The 16,434-nt window shown below is 45.6% G+C and overlaps 1 long non-coding RNA gene across 2 annotated transcripts; it reads right to left on the bottom strand.

Moving 5' to 3' along the window:
- Positions 1 to 1,491: 1,491 nt before the first annotated feature.
- On the bottom strand, positions 1,492 to 4,857 carry LOC121140373. 2 transcript variants are annotated; one of them, XR_005877177.1, is made up of 3 exons: positions 4,332 to 4,857; positions 1,863 to 2,948; positions 1,492 to 1,659 (listed from the first exon to the last, which is right to left on the bottom strand). It is a non-coding gene; the product is annotated as an uncharacterized LOC121140373 (long non-coding RNA). The 2 variants fall into 2 exon arrangements; XR_005877176.1 differs by lacking the exon at positions 4,332 to 4,857 and having other exon boundaries at positions 1,863 to 3,237.
- Positions 4,858 to 16,434: the final 11,577 nt, after the last annotated feature.

Below are 16,434 nucleotides of genomic sequence, written 5' to 3' on the forward strand. Positions count from 1 at the left end.
ATTCTTAACTCCTCTGATTCTACTATTGTGAAAGGGGTTTTCTTCAGAATGGCACAGACCTGTCCATAAATAGCTAAACTTGTAGATTCTAAAGCCCGAGGAAACAATTCAGATGTGTCTTATCCCAGCTGTGACAAGATGTGAAACTGTATTCCTCCAAGCCTTGAAAGCTTGCCTTAGCCTCCAACAGGAAAAAAAGCAGGTTGTACTAAAAGGGGAGGGAAGAGAAATCTAGACAAGGTTAATGTAACTTCTGGCCTTTTTTAGAGGAAGCCCCAAGATTAGCACAAGAGAAGGAAGCTGGAAATGTTCCGGGAGCAGCTCACAACCTGAGGCTCACAACCTGAGGGGCACAGTAGCTCAGCTGTGTGTGCGTGCATGTGTGTGTGTGTGTGTGTGTGTGTGTGTGTGTGTGTGTATCAAAGATAGCGCACATTCTTTCTTGTTATTGCTAATGGGATCATCCATCCCCGAATAAATGGTTTCCATGGTGAGTTGAACCTCTGTAGGGATCCAAGTAATTATTTTTAAGCAGCCATTTAGAAAATGCCACATTGCCCTGCAGGGCTACCTAGTTCCCAGAGTGATTCACTGAGAGACGGGCCCATGACATGACCAGTCATGGTTTCAAAACGTTAGACACCGGAGCTAGTGAGATGGCTCAGCAGTTCTTTACCCGCTTGCCACCAAGTCTGATGGCACAAGTTTGATCACCGGAACTCACGTGCTGGACGGAGAGAACTGACTCCTGACAGTTGTCCTCTGACCTCCAGGCATGTGCCTCCTTCCAACAATGCGAATGCTGGACATTTACTGAAACTCTCCTTGCTTTTTTTCCTTAAGTCCATCCTTTCTGTTTTGTATACTGATGTGCAAAGATCAACTCACTCACTATTGGCTAAAAGTACTATCAACAAAGTTGTTCCATGTGACTCTAAAGGCCAACGTTTTAGCCAGAAATTGTGGCACACACCTTTAGTCCCAAAACTCAGGAGACAGAGGCAGGTGGATGTCCGAGTTGGAGGGCAGCCTGATCTACAGTGAGTTACAAGACAGTCAGGACTACACAGGGGGAGGGAAAAAAGTTCTCTGTTAACAAACCACTTCCCTGCTGTGAGGAAATGGAGCTATCATAATGATTAGTGCCTGGAAATGACAGGTGGAAGCTGTCTGGGTTTCTAAAGCCCTAGTATCTCAAAATCTGACTTTGCCTAAAGTCAGAGTCTTTGTAGAGATAAACCGGCTTAAAAGGAAATCTTAAAACTGGTCTTTGTAGCACAAAGTTTTAATCCCAGCAATGGGGAGCCAGAGACAGGGGATCTCTGTGAGTTCCTGGCCAGACTGGTCTACAGAGTGAGTGCCAGGACAGTCAAGGCTATGTACAGAGACCCTGTCTAAAAAAATCAAAAAGAACAAAACATGAAGTCTTAGAGTGGACTTTACTCCAATAGGATTGGTGTACTCATAAGAAAGAGACATTTAAGCCAGACGGTGGTAGCATACATCTTTAATCTGAGCACTCGGGTGGCAGAGACAGGCGGATCCTTGTGAGTTGCAGGCCAGTCTGGTCTGTTGTCTAAGCCACTAGTGAAATAAAAGCATCCTTAATCTTCTTGCCTCTCATTTCTCAGAAACTTCCTTTAAAATCCTTGTGAGGGTCTGCAGAGACAGCACAGTGGTTAAAAGGACACTCTTTTCCTACAAAGGACCTGAGTTCGGTTCCTGCCAGCACGCTTTGGGTCCCTCACAGCCACCCATGTAAGTCCAGTTCCAGGGAATCCAGTGCCCTTTCTGGCCTCCATGGGTGCCTACATGCATGCACACATACAGGTACATACAACTTATAAATAATAAAAACAGACCTTGTTTTAGTCTTCATGAGGAATCTGTGTGGGAGCACTTCTCACGGGGTCGTGGAGAAAGACTCATAAGTGAAACACCATTAGCGAGAAACCAGTGCTGCCACTCACCTTGGCTTGAACGCTAGTTGGAGAGTAGAGACAAAGAAAGCAACTAGCTCAGTCTTAAAAACTGGACAGTGGCTTTTGTCAAATCTTGGCATACTGCAAAGGAATGCCAGGCATTCTTCATGGTTTGGGGGGTTTTGTTTGTTTGTTTTTTGTTTTTGTTTTCCCCTGAGGCAGGGTTTCTCTGTGGCTTTGGAGTCTGTCCTGGAACTAGCTCTTGTAGACCAGGCTGGCCTCGAACTCACAGAGATCCGCCTGCCTCTGCCTCCCGAGTGCTGGGATTAAAGCGGTGTGTGCCACCGCTGTCCGTCTGCATTCTTCATGTTGTAGGCACATAGTAAAATGAACTTAGGTTCGTGGCAGAGCTCATCTCAGCCTGTGACTCAGCTAGGCTGGCCAATGGCAAGAACAAGAGTGTGTCGTGACTTTTGTTCTTCTCGGTTTTGTAAGTGCGACAGGAAGGGCCCACTGAATGGTGAAAAGAAGAATCAGGGTGTGGGGGCTAAAACATCGTCACTCATCATTTTCGCAGTGTCGCTTCTGCAGGGTCCTACCTTGTGACACTGTGCAGATGGGGAAGTAGAGTTAGAGGCTGAAGGACAGGCCTCAAAGGATGCTAGGGTACCAGGGGTTGCAGAACTGCAAGGCCTTTGAGTCTCTCACTCACCTTGTAATTTCAAAGAGAATTGTACCAGGTAATTTCAAAGAAAAGGGAACAGCGTACTGGAAAAGTGGGGGGACTGGGGACACGTTCTTTGCCAGATTCAGGACAGAGTCAAACTTGGGCAGGAAGGGATGGGTTTCTTGTATTTGGGAAATGATAGGAGGGCTCTATTGCATAGTGAGAAAACTGACCTCAGAGAGTGACAAGAACAGAGAAGTAAGCCCAGCGCCTCCTCCCGAACACTTGCAGAATCAAGATGATGGCAAAGGTGATGTTGGTGGTGACAAGGATGATGGCTGCTGCCCAGTGTTGAACAACTGTTACGTAACGAGACTCTATGTAATGTAATTGCTAATTCTTAATTAAATTGTGTTCATTGCATGCACGGTTGTCTCATTTAACCTTTATACAACAGCCTTGCAAAATTCCTATGAAGAAAAGCAGAGTCTGGGTGGGTTTCACAATTTGCCCTACATCTTAGAACCAGAGCAGCAGTTAAGACTGCCGGCCTCACTGTCAGCATTCTCCTAGAAAAAGCTCTAGTCTTTCTTACAAGAATAGAAGCTTCACCTGGCGGTGGTGGCACACGACTTTAATCCCAGCACTCGGGAGGCAGAGGCAGGCGGATCTCTGTGAGTTCGAGGCCAGGCTGGACCGACAGCCTCCAAAACAATACAGAGAAACCCTGTCTCGTGAAAACAAAATAGACGCTTCATCTTCTACCATCAAAGTCAACTCATGTAGGGTTTGAATTCTAAATACTGTCGTTATCAAAAACTAATGGCCACAGTCATCTTGTTCTCACACAGTTTTCAGTGGCTTTCAGTCTGACACCGATTGCCATTGTAGTCCATGAACCATGTTGCTTTCCCAGGTAATGATACAGCAAAACTGTCCTTGTACTTGGCTAACTTCATGTAATGAAAGTGAATACCACAGGAAACACTGCGGGCAGAGTGGTGGTTTGGGCCTTTGTTTTGTTTACTTTTTCTTTTTTTTTTTTAGACAAAGGTTTTCTTTTTTTTGTTTTTGTTTGTTTGTTTTTGTAGCCTAAGCCAGCCTCAAACTCCTAACACGGCTTTAGTCTTAGCCCCTTGGAAGCTGGGATCATTAAGTGTGCACCACCGTATCCAGTTTATGGTCTTGAACTTGGATTTCCACCCTCAGCCTGAACATTGTGACAAAGTTACCATGATATTTTTTTTAAAGAGGAAACAAACTGGGGAGGCCCCATTCTTTCTTCAGGTAACAAAGTAGCCCAGTGGTGGTAAGAGAGACTTCATGAAAAACGAGCAGGTCAGATCTGGTAGCTCACACGTGCACAAGATTTGGGGAGCTGAGGTAGGAGAATAGCTTTAAGCTCAAGGCTATAGTGAGTTCTAGAGCAGCTTGGGCCACAGAGTGAAACCCTGTCCCCCAAAATAAGAAGAAGGGACAGAGAGACGGCTCAGTGAAGAGCCCTTGCTAGTCTTACAGAGAACACAAGATCAATGCCCAGGACCCACACCCGGCAGCTCCCTGCTGCCTATAACCCCAGCTCCAGGGGGATGTGATACCTTTGGCCTCCACAGACACTGGCATACATGGGCACATGCCCCCACACACACATACGTAATGTAAAACAAAGTCAATCTTTAAAACGGCTGGAGGGCGAGAAGAAGAAGGAAAGGCCAGAGGGAAAACAAAAATGACTGCAGAACCTGTAGCTTCTGGTTGCAGCCATCTTCACAGAAACCCCGCCGAGGAGCAAGAGAGCCGGCTCCTTGCAGAGCCGTTGTAAGATCTCTGCCGCTGTGCTACGGATGGCTGAAGACGCAGCTGCGTCTCCATTTCAGCAGGAAGTGAAGCAAGATCATCGGCGCTTCTGAAAAACGCCAAGGAAGCTTGCACAAGCTGCTGTAGGAACCCAAAATAAGTCAGAAAGAGTGAGCGGAGAACAGAAGAAAGAGACCATTATTAGACGCCTTTTATGTGGATGTGTGCTGTATGCATGCATGGCCCGGAATCTTCTCAACAATCTTATGACAAACTAAGTGACACCTGGAGGCCTCGTTTTCCAGGTAAGAAAGCTAGGCTTGGAAAAGACTGGGTGTTGTGCTCAAGGACACAAATAATGAATTAGCAAAAATCATTTAAACTTCAAAGTATGGTGGCATGTTTCTACAATCCTAGCACTGAGGAGGGTGAAGCAAGAGGATCATAAGTTCAAGACCAGCCTGGACTATGTTCTGAGGTGCTGTCCCAGAAAAAAAAAATCAAAAATCAATTAGAACAGAAAACAACTGGAAAAAAAACCTCTCTTACTATATTTAGCGGATAGAAATAGCCATTCACAAATATAGTCTGCAGAGGGCCTTTCAAACTTACGTTAGGAAAGGCAAGAGAGATGGAACTGGGAAGGATGCTTCACGTGTCTCTCCTCAAATACACGCACTGCAGTCACCGTTTTGAACATCGCCCTCAGACAGATGAAATGCTTAAAAGACTCACTTCCGCCCTGGAGACATGGTGAGTGCTGAACTCTGGTCTCGAACTCTCAAATCTAACTTCATTTTTGCTGTTGAGCCTGGCTGGTCTCCTGATGACCCACAAGGAAGACCTGACTTGTGACTCCGAGGCATTGTGTTTGAGTGCAAGACCGTGGCTCCCAAGACACTGGCCAAGACACTGTTACACCAGACCCTCTTTCATCCCACGACTTCTCCTAAGCGCTCCTTCTCCCACACCTTGATCCAACTCCTTCACAAAGCACTATCAAGTGGACACTAGGAGGTGCCTGGTGCTCATTAAAAAAAATCTCATCAGGAGCCCCTCAGCTTCTGCCTGAACTTAAACCTTGGTAGCAGCTCCTCCCTCTTCTCCCCAGAAGAATCACCCATAAATGAGCAAAGCCTACCTAGCATGTCTCCTGTGGCGTGAACAGTCGCCTCAGTCTGAAGGAACAGGAGAGATCAAACCAGCTCTGTCAGGCATGGTGATAACCCAGAGCAGTCTGGGAGGTAAACAGTCACTGATACATGCAAGTTTTACGTGATCAAAAATACTCTAAGGTATAAAAGAAACTTGTCTCTATCTGTCTAGTCTGCCCCACTTTATAAAGAGGAAGCACAGGGGAACCAGTTGGCCACTTGGAGAAGCTGTTGCTCCCTGTGCTCCATGAAATGCGGGGAGCAGTGGGGCTTTCTCATTTTGCAGAGCTGCTGCATAAGGCCCCCTCAAAACTGCTGCATGAGGTCACGGGAAAGCTGAGCTCTTGGCAGCAACCTTCACAATAACTGGGTGGGCGTAAGTCACACAGGTTTGGCATTAATATGCAAATCAGGATGCCCAAGCCCCCTACTTCATGCTTTGGGATCTTCTTTTAAAATCCAGTCACTAACCATGGCTATAAAAGAGAAAGAAAAAAAAATGTGGGGACATTTGCTTGGTTTTTCTCATTGATATCCCTGTGCTAGAGCCAAGGCACTTTTGTGACCAGAGAGAGAGAGAGAGAGAGAGAGAGAGAGAGAGAGAGAGAGAGAGAGCATGAGCTTGGGTTTACCCAGGAACCAGAGACTGCTGAAGCTAAAGACATTTCGCCTCCTCTCTCCCACAAAAGCTTTGCCTCGCATAAAAATAGCTGCTACACCACTCTGTCAATCAACAGCAGTAACTCTATTTTCTTTGCAGCCACCATGTATAAAAAGCTAAAATTTGCTACAAAGCCCCCCTCCAAGTATTCAGGGAAATCGCAGGAGGCTTAACCCAGCTGTGTCTGCAAACTGACCAGGCTGCTAATTGTGCATATCTTTTCCTTTCTGTCTCTCCCCCCCTTGTCACTGGGGCCTGAATAATCACTTTGGCTTCCATGCTTCTGGCTTTGTTTGCCTGCTCCCTGGAGAAGGGCCTGTGGGGAAGCCTCTCACAGGCAAGCACATCTCTATAAAACATGTGACAAAGGCTTCAGGGAATTTGTTAACTGAACATAAGTATGAAAACGAATTTTGCATCATCGGCTGTGCTTCTCTGAGACAGGATCATGAGTAGCAAGGCATTCCCATCCCTGAGACTGTGAGGGCAAGGGCAGAGCAGGTATTGACTGGCCAAGCCAAAGCCAAGTGCAACCTGCCATAGTGGGTAAAAACAAACAAACAACAAACGCTGTAGTTTGAGAGTGCAGAACCAGGAAGAGGTAACTGGCTGCCAAACGGAATATAACCACCTCATTAACACGGATCAAAAAGAACTCTGCCAATTTCCGTTACTGGCCTGTAGAAAGTCACTGGATATCATGTTCCCAAGCCATAACCGCTCTCCCAGCAGCATTCTCCTGTTCTAAAGCTGGCCTTGACCTGGGGATAAAACACAGTGACACACTTGGTGTTATGGACCCATCCACTGACCCAGTTTAGGGCCTCCACCTCAGTGTTGACACATGAAAAAAGACAAAACAAAACAGTAGAAGTTGTCCCTACCCCTTCTCCCCTGAGGCAGTCACGAAACTCAGGAAGGGTTTTCTGACCCTCCTCTCAAGCAGAACCCCAGATGGGGACAGCCAACTGCCTTGAGCACAGAACACGGAGGCCCTGCAGGCCCCTGGGCATTACCCTTCTGCTGTGTGAGCTTGTTCTCCAGCCGTACGCCGCCATTGGCCGCTTTCCATCAGCCCGAGCCTGGCGTTTGATAAGCTTCCCTGCCTCCTCGCTCTTCACCTCTTCACGTCTGTAGAGTCCCTTGCACGGGAAACTTAAATGATTCTGTGTGCTTTCTCTTGGTAGCCTGTCTTCGGCTATAGGTGTAGCAACCATAAACCTAGCGATGGATGCAACATTAACGCTTAGGTGACAGTACCTCCCAGTGATAGCTTAGATTTTTATCCTCTTCTATTGGGATGGGGGCACTTTTAGAAATTATATTTTTTCAAGGAAGGAAAATGACATTTACAGGAACAGAAATCCAGACTAACACAGGAGCCTCAGACTCCCCTCTGCCGGCCTGTGTGCTGCAGTTACCTCCTGATGGAAAGCATGTACACATGTACACATGCTTTCTACCCTCGGCCTTCCTTCTCTCGCCTCCTCTGGCAGGTCGGCTAAGTCGCCTTGATGCCCCCTCTGAGCAGGGGACCCAAAGCCGCCATTTTCTGGCAATTCTCCTGAACCGGGCGACGGAGTCAGCTTCAGGGCTACCGCCTGTCCTCTTTGGTGCAGTGTATTTCTCTGTTTTGCTATTGGAGACAATTGAGACCAATGACGTTGAGAGAGGGAGGGGGAGGGAGGAAGGATGGCAGGGGGAGAGAGAGAGAGAGAGAGAGAGAGAGAGACTGTGATGGCTTAAAGAGACAGCATTCCAAGGGTGTCAGAAGTTCTAGCTTTGGATAACCCCCCCACTTCCCCCTACGCCCCATGAGTCACCATTCTCTCTCTCTCTCTCTCTCTCTCTCTCTCTCTCTCTCTCTCTCTCTCTCTCTCTCTCTCTCTCTCTCTCTCGTGTGTGTGTGTGTGTGTGTGTGTGTGTGTGTGTGTGTACACCGCATGCGTATTTCTGTCTGTCTATTTTCCTCTAGTCCCTTGACAATGACTCCTAGCATTCTTTCTGGAGACAGGGAGAGAGGAAGAAGGCAATGGGACACAGTAGCTGCCCTTGGAGCAAAGCTTTCGAGTCAGTTGCCCGTGGCAAACAAAGGAGAACAAATAGTTGTGTTTTGTGTAATCTGTTGGACCAGACAGCAAGGTTACATTCTGGTAGAGTGGGCAAACCACTGTCCTGCTGGCAATGACAGGATTGTGAACACCAGCTGTCAGCCTCCGTCCCTCAACTCCTCTCCTGGTGACCAGGTCAGCATTCTTGACTGTTAAAGGGGAATCTGGGAATTCTTATGACTCTCCCTGGATTAGTTGCTCACTGCTCCCTGAGAGGTGAGAAAAGCTTCTCTCACCAGTATGGTAAGTCTCTACTGTGGTCTTGCTATGGTTTGGGTATGGTTTAATTATGCCTTCCAAAGGTCACAGAGGCTTGGTCTCCACGATGACACTGTTGGAAGGCAGTGGAAGCTTTAAAATGTGGTAGGGCCTAGGGAAGGTGTTTGAGTCATTGGAGGGAGTGGCCAGGTCTCACCTTTACCCTTGCTAAAGAGGCTGCTCTTTGTTGGTTAGGCTCAAACTTCCGAAGCTGATTGCTGAATATCAAAGATTTCATTACAGTGACAAAAAATTCACTAGTACAGGTGCCTAAAAAGGAATCCCTAGGGTTCCTCAATTAGAAGTGAAACTACCATTTGATCTAGTTGTAGCACTCCTGGTTAAACACCCATTATGACCTAAGACAATAAAGGTCCTGGCACATCTGTGTTCATTGTGGTATTATTCACAGTAGACAAGTTATTGAATTAACCTGGATGTCCATAAGAGATGAATAGAGGCAGAGTAGCATACATACAGAGTGGTGTTTGTTTGGAACCTCTGGCTCCCCCTGCATGGTACTGGAAGCCCCATTCCATCTCTCTCTCTTTCTCTCTCCCTCCCTCCCCCTCTCTCCAAACCTTGCACACTCAGAGAGTCTGTAAACAAAGAAAAGGCACCAAAAAGCTCCATAAAGCCCCATCCCAAATTCTTGGTGGCTAGTGCAGCTTCCCCTGAAGTTGCCAGCTTTCTAAGCCCCATCTAAGTGCTCAGCCCTTGACCATACTTGGTCACAAACCCAGGCTGTGGCAGACACATCATCACTCCTCATCTACAGTCTATAAAACTTTCCTGCCCTGGATCAGGTGTATGACTTCTCGGCCTTGATCTCTTGGACGGGAAAACCCACCCCAGAGTGGCTTTGCTCAATACGCCTGTTGCTATGCGTTGTCAGTTTGGCTTGATCTAGCTCACAGTCTGAGGAGAAACCTATGGGGAGGGGCAGAAAGCCTACTAAGTGGAGTATTATTTAGCCGTAAAGAAGAATGAAATGCTTGGAGGGAAACAAAGTGAAATGGAAATCGTTGTATTAACGTAACAAGCCGAACTCAGAAAAATATGACATGTTTCTCTCTTGCTTGTAAATATAGATTAAAAAAAATGAAAATAAGAGTTAATATGATCAAAGTGCATCATAGATGCCTATGAGCATGTCAGAAGGAAACCCATTATTTTATGCAGTTAATATATGTTAATATGATAAAGGAAAAAATTTCAAGAGGGGGTTTCATCTATGTAGCCCCGGCTGTCCTGGAACTCACTCTGTAGACCAGGTTAGCCTTTTAACTCAGTGATCTGCCCACCTCTGTCCATTGAGTGCTTGGGGATTAAAGGTTTGTGCCACCCCTCCCAGCTATCAAGGGAAATATATATATATATATATATATATATTCATATATATATATATATATTGGTTTTTACAGAGATTTCCCTCACTGATGACTGTGTGCTCTTTTCTTCAGTTTTCTTCCCTGGGGAGACTATGGGGTTGTGGGACAGGGACAGCACTTAGGGGGTTACTTTCATGGCATCTGATGCTGAACTCAGCTGATTTCTGGATTTGTACACCCTCTCCTCAAGATCCTGCCCTGCTGGGACACTATCTGGAAATTCATAGGAAATGTCTTTGGCCTCCATTTTCTCTCTCTCTCTGAGCTTTAAAGAATTTCCAGCTCTGAGATTTCCTGCCAGGCCCAGAGGTTACCTTCCTCTCCCTCGGGGACCAGGAGGCTCTTGCTATGCAAATGAAACTCCTGAGGCCCTCTCCAAAATTGAAGTCAGGCCTGACTTGCCAAGGGATCATTGAATAGGTTTTTTTCTGAGGCCTACACCATTAGTCACTATTTGGAATCCAGAATGGATTTCTAACAATGTGGGTACTGGTTCAGGTCGAGCCCCAGCCAGCAAACAGAGGCTCATCTGTAAACAGAACTTTGCCAAACACCAGTGAAGTCATGAGATTAGGACCCAAAACTGGTTCTCAGTAGCTTGGGCGAAGGCCTCACCTGGGAACCAGTGCTTCCTGCCATCAGGACCCACCACAGGTCGGGTCAAACTCATGGGCTCAAGTTGTTCTTGATTTTTCTCAACTTCTTCCTTCTCTTGTTTTCTGGATTGAAGAATACTTCAAGGATACCACATTCTTCCAAGTAGCTGCACAGGATGGAAATCGAGGAGCCACAGGCCATGTATGAACCGTGGGGAGGGGAGGCTGCCTCTGTGACCAGCTCCATGAATCTAAGTAAAGACTTTCCGGTTCTGACTTGAAATCTAAATGACGGGCTTACTTTACATCCACAAAAGGCAGCGCTCACTGGTCTGTGAGCTAAAGAAGCAAGCGACACCCTTCCAAAGGAGCCAAGATTCCCACAAGCTCTGAAAAGCAAGCACGGTCAGTCGAAGCCAGCACAGCATGGTCTCAGCCAGAGCGGACATTTCCGTAATTAGGGTTAGTTTCGTTCTCCTGGAGCATTGTTCTGCAGCCAGACAGAAACAACCCAGGTCTCCTCCCTCTCCCAACATCTGGTGTCGTAGAAATGCCCAGCACATCTGAAAAGTTCTAGTGCGGCCAGTTCCGCGGTCGATTCTGCATTCGCAGGAGACAAATTTCCGTCTCCCACCCGGAGCAGCGCTTTGCGTGTAGCCTTGGCCAGCAAGAGGATTGTGGTCCAGGAAGTGAACCACACCCTCCCTCCCTTCCTTTTCCCATCCTTGTCCTTTTCCCAGTGGCCAGAACCCATCCATCCCGCTTTGTCTCCTTCTCCTGTGCCAGAGCAAAGCAGTAAATTCCAACCTACCACCCTGCAAGGCAGCCTCAAACAACTTAGCCCTGGAATCGATCTGACACAGAAAGAGAGAAAAAGAGGATTGAACTTGGACTTTCTTGTCAGACATTCTATGGACCTCCAGTCCACAATAATGGCATGGAGACTTATTATTAATTATGAAAGCTTGGCCTTTAGCTTAGGCTTGTTTCCAACTAGCTCTTATAACTTAAACTAATCTGTTTTTATTCATCTACATTCTGCCATGTGGCTTTTACCTCTCTCCCATTCTATTGTTCTGTGTCTTGCTTGCATCACTTTGCCTCTCTTCTTCCCAGAGTTCCTCTCTTTCCTGTTCTCTCCTGCCTAGCTATTGGCCACTTAGCTTTTTATTAAACCAATCAGAAGGTGTCTTATACACAGACACATCTTTACAGTGCACAAAACATTTATCCTACAGCAGAGGACAGGAGAAGGAAGAAATCTTTCACTGGTTGCTGCATCAGGAAACCTGACAAAGCTAAAGTCAGGTCATATTATAGATTCATCCATTGTTAAATGCAATACACTCCTAGCTAGGCAATTGTTCTGTTGTGTTCTAGGCCTGAAAATAAAGTATTCCAGGCCGTCATTAAATGGAAGTTAACGACTCTATAGTCCCCTATAGATTCCTTTGCTATGCCCAAGAGCTGCAGAGGAGTGTTTCTGTGTGAGCTTGCCTTAGCTTGCCAGTGCCTGACTGATCCAAAGGCTTTGCTGTTTAGAACAATTCAGAATGACATTCCTATCTCTAGAAAATTCTACCACTGGGGTTTCCATGGCAGCAATTTAGCCTTCCCTCTACCCTGTCCTGGAGAATATCCTACCTGTCTCTAGAACTCTCCTGAGGTCCTCCACAATTAATATTTACTATCATAAAACTGTAGACCTGAGCATCTTTCATATGCAATTGGCCATGAGGTCTTTTCTCCCATTCCTTCCTTCCATTCCTTACACGTTTCTGAGTAGAAAGGGTATAGGTTAGCACTAAATTGCTACTTTGCCATCAGCTAGGATTTTGACAAAAGTTCTGCCTCCATGGAGTCTCTCTGCAATAAACATAACTATGTTTAGTTTTCTGTGTCACTTGGCCTAGAGTCAGGAGGTACTAGCAGGTAGCACAAGGACATCCCTGACTTTTTATGAATTGATTCATCAGAGGACACAGTATATAGTACTTAGCCTTTTATGAATATTTCCAGTCAGATTCATAAAGGAAGTGGCTGGACTATGAAACTACAAAGAAGCAATAAGTCCAGAAAGTTCTACACAGAGTTGTCAGATTTTGAAAGAGCAGAAGGGGAACTTTTCATATATTGACATTTTTAAAAGCCAAATTGACACATTGGAGGTAGAGATAGGCATTTAAGGTCACCCTGAGCTATATAGCATATTCAATGGCAACATGGATTACATGAGACCCTGTCTTAAACAAGCAAAAACCCCAAGTTAAAATGTTACATTGAGCCAGGTGTTGGTAGCACACACCTTTAATCCCAGCACTGGGGAGGCAGGAGCAGGCAGATCTCTGTGAGTTTGAGGCCAGCCTGGTCTACAGAGTGAGTTCCAGGACAACCTCCAAAGCAATACAGGGAAACCCTATCTCGAAAAACAAAACAAACAAAATATTACGTTGACTAGTAAAAGACGTTAACTGGCTCATAAACACCAATTATTCACTTGACCATTTAAATCAATCAATTCACAGAATGTTCCTGATATGACAGACCCTGGAGGGACACAGGTGGGTTAGACAAATGAGTTCCTGGCCCATGCTGAACTTATTATCCAAAAGATAGGCAAAAATTGAGCAAAGACATGAGCTTATGAAATAGAGATGGTGATTGTATTATTCAATTCTGTGTCATAATAGCAAACCATTCAAAGGAGCTAACTGGTTAAGAGAAAAGGGTTTGTTAGTAATAGTTTGTGAGGATCAAAAGTACAATGCCTATACTGACTTCATTCTAATAAGAACCTCTTGGAAAATGGCAGATGGCATTGGCAGGGACTGTGTAAGATCAAGAGAATCACCTGCATCTCCAACCAGGAAGGAGAGAGACCTGCATCCCACAATCCTTTAGGAGGGTATGCCCCAAGTGAACTAAGGACTTTTGACTGGGCCCCACCTCTTAAAGGTCCCACGTCTCAATAATACCGCTGTCCCATAGACCAAGCTTTATTCATAGATCCTTGAATTCTCACAATTGCATGGTGGTTCACAACCATCTGTAATGGCAATTCCAGGGACATCACATCCTCTTGTGGCCTCCACAGGTACCAGGCGTGTACACAGAAAAATGTGAAAGAAATCTCTAGGGCTAGGTTGTAGCTCAGTTGCTAGAGTAATTAATTGTGTGCCTAGCATGCATGAAACCATGAGTCTGATCTGTAGTGGTGCAGGAAATTGGGTGTGGTGACACACCTGGAATTCCAAGTAGAGGTAGAAAGAGGGAAAGTTTAAGACCATCATCAGTTACATAGCAGGTTCAACGCCAGCTTAGGCTACCTGAGACCGTGGTTTAAAAAAATATAAAACTAATGGCGTTTTTCAAAGCTTCATCTCAAAACTGACAGTGATAGCAGACGACAGTTAGCCCTACACCACGTCTTCTTTTGTAATTTCCTCAGTGGTCTTCATACGTTCATGAAGTGAGATGCCCCTTGATGCTTCCAACACAACCTACCAAGCTCATTTCCAGTGTAGTATCTCAAAGGAACATGACTATGCACGCCCCCTGATGTTTGAACCTGGCACTTAGTAGGCGCGAAGTCAGTGTTAGCTAGGTCAGAAGATGGACAAGAAGGTAAAGGCCACAGCAAGAAAGAAATCCAGAGCCTCTAGCAGCAGATGAGTGATTCCACAAGCACATGTGTGCCCTTCAGACCCCACAGGGTGGTGGGCCATGACCGCTACTCATATCAAGGATTTCATCAGGTAATGTTACTCTATTGCACTAAACTTATTCCTTGGCTTTTTCATTTAGATCTTGAAACTTAGGCTTCTAATTGGATAAAAAGAAATTACTGAGAGGTGATGAGGAATGGACCAAAAAGTTCACTGGGACAAAGGTAAGGAGGAAGCTGACTAGTGATGCTGTCCAGAACAGAACTGGTGAGAACCACACAGGGTACCACACTGGCATTTCTGGCATTTGAGACCAGGATAGGTAGGAACCCAAGGGTACAGTTGCTAGACTCTCTCTAAGGCTTACATGTTACTCTGTGTTGTTATTTATGGAACCAGGACCCGTGTGATGGATGGAGCATATTAATCATAGTTTATTATAGCGAGACTGAAAGGGGGAGACAGACATGAGAGAGAGAGAGAGAGAGAGAGAGAGAGAGAGAGAGAGAGAGAGAGAGAGAGAGAGAGAGGAAGATGAGAGAGGATGAGACAGAGAGAGAAAGATGAGAGAGTAAGAGAGCTTAAGTGGGCAGGGGTCGTCTGTCCTTTAAAGGGGTCCTTTGCACCTTCATGCAGACTGGTTCTCATGGAACTCTGGGCTGGCCAGAGTGCTGCCTGAGTGCATTTTGCCAAGAAACAGGGCAGGCCAGCGTAATGCCTGAACCTTCACTCTGCCTCTGCACAAAGGTCTTGTTCACCATGTGGAAATTGAGAGCAGATTTCTCCCTAGATTGTACTAGGCATGTCATGTCGTAATCTAAGGTCAACAAAGCATCCTTCCGTGTGTCTGTAACAACATTAAAATAATACTTCTCTTGTTAAGTTTCCAGAGGATTAAATGAGAAGCTTTACATGATGTTCAGTGAACACTACCTGTTGCTGTTTGGGAGGTATTTATTCAGTACTGGTGAATGAATCTATGCTGTCCTCCTGAGAGCCGTGGAGTGTGGTGTGTCTGTCTTTTGCGTGCGTTTGTTTTGGGTAATGATGTGCTGTTGCTGCTAGGGACAGAACCCAGGACCTCACGTGGACTCTATAATTCAGAAACGCCTCCAACCTACCTTTATGTTTCCTTTCGTTCTCCTTCTTTCTTCCTTTTTTTTTTTTTTTTTTTGTTCTGTCTTTTTCAAGACTATTTTTTTCCTGGTGATTAACTGAAACTCAGAAAAATTCAGTAGTTTAGCCAAAGTCAGTCAGCATGAGAGTCATGGCTCCTCCACCTCTCACCTGACCAATCCTGGGCTTGGCAGCCACTGCTTTAGTCGCTGACCCAGGTGGATTACACTCTGAACACTGTAACCACGGACCAGTCTGAAATGGAGCTCACAGGATACCAGAGTTGACTAGTGACTTTCTGCTGAACTAGGCTAGGCGGAGTGTGCTTCCCAGTACCCTTTCATGATCAGTCTGAACTTCAGAGTACCAGGCCTCAGTGATGCCCAAAGCCTTTAATGGGTAACCTCCCAAAGGCCTCTTGAAAAACAATAAAAATTGATATGGATAAAGATTCAGTTTTAGCTGGGCAATCTTAATCGGAACCATGAATTTGGGGCTAGCCTGGGCTATGTGGCAGAGACTCAACAACAAATAAGAACAAAAGTCAGAGTTGGAGAGATAGCTCCGTTGTAGATATGTTTGTCGTGCAAACCAGACAACCTGAGTTCTAGCATTGTGTTCTATGTACACCATGGCATGTGAACAAGCCTCACACACACAATGGTACTAAAACATTTTAAAGTGTAAAATTTCATGTAATGAATTTTACTATTATTAAAAATAAAAAATTAAGCTTAACTTCTAAAGAACAAAACCTGCTCCCGCCCCAAGCTTCTCTGCTTTTTACTCTGGAGCCCATTTGACAACTTTTCATCCATCAGAAGTCACTCAGATGCTCGGATGCCACTGGTTCTTCCAAACTTGCTCCCCGTTTAGGGCCCTTTTGGTGCCCTAGAAACCTCAACATGGGACCATAGACCCATATCACCTCCTGGGGCCTTGGCTCTCTAAAGACATTTGCAGAGTTTCTTTGCAAAGAGTGTCAAATACTTTATAAACAAAACAATTTCTCTGAAGTGCAGCATTTTGACAGCTCATTCAGAGAGAAACAGCATTTGAAGATAAAGTCAGAATGTGATCTGTTTCCTTGGATGTT

Source organism: Mesocricetus auratus, unplaced genomic scaffold (genome assembly GCF_017639785.1).
Source record: "Mesocricetus auratus isolate SY011 unplaced genomic scaffold, BCM_Maur_2.0 Super-Scaffold_100004, whole genome shotgun sequence".
NCBI lineage: Eukaryota > Metazoa > Chordata > Mammalia > Rodentia > Cricetidae > Mesocricetus > Mesocricetus auratus.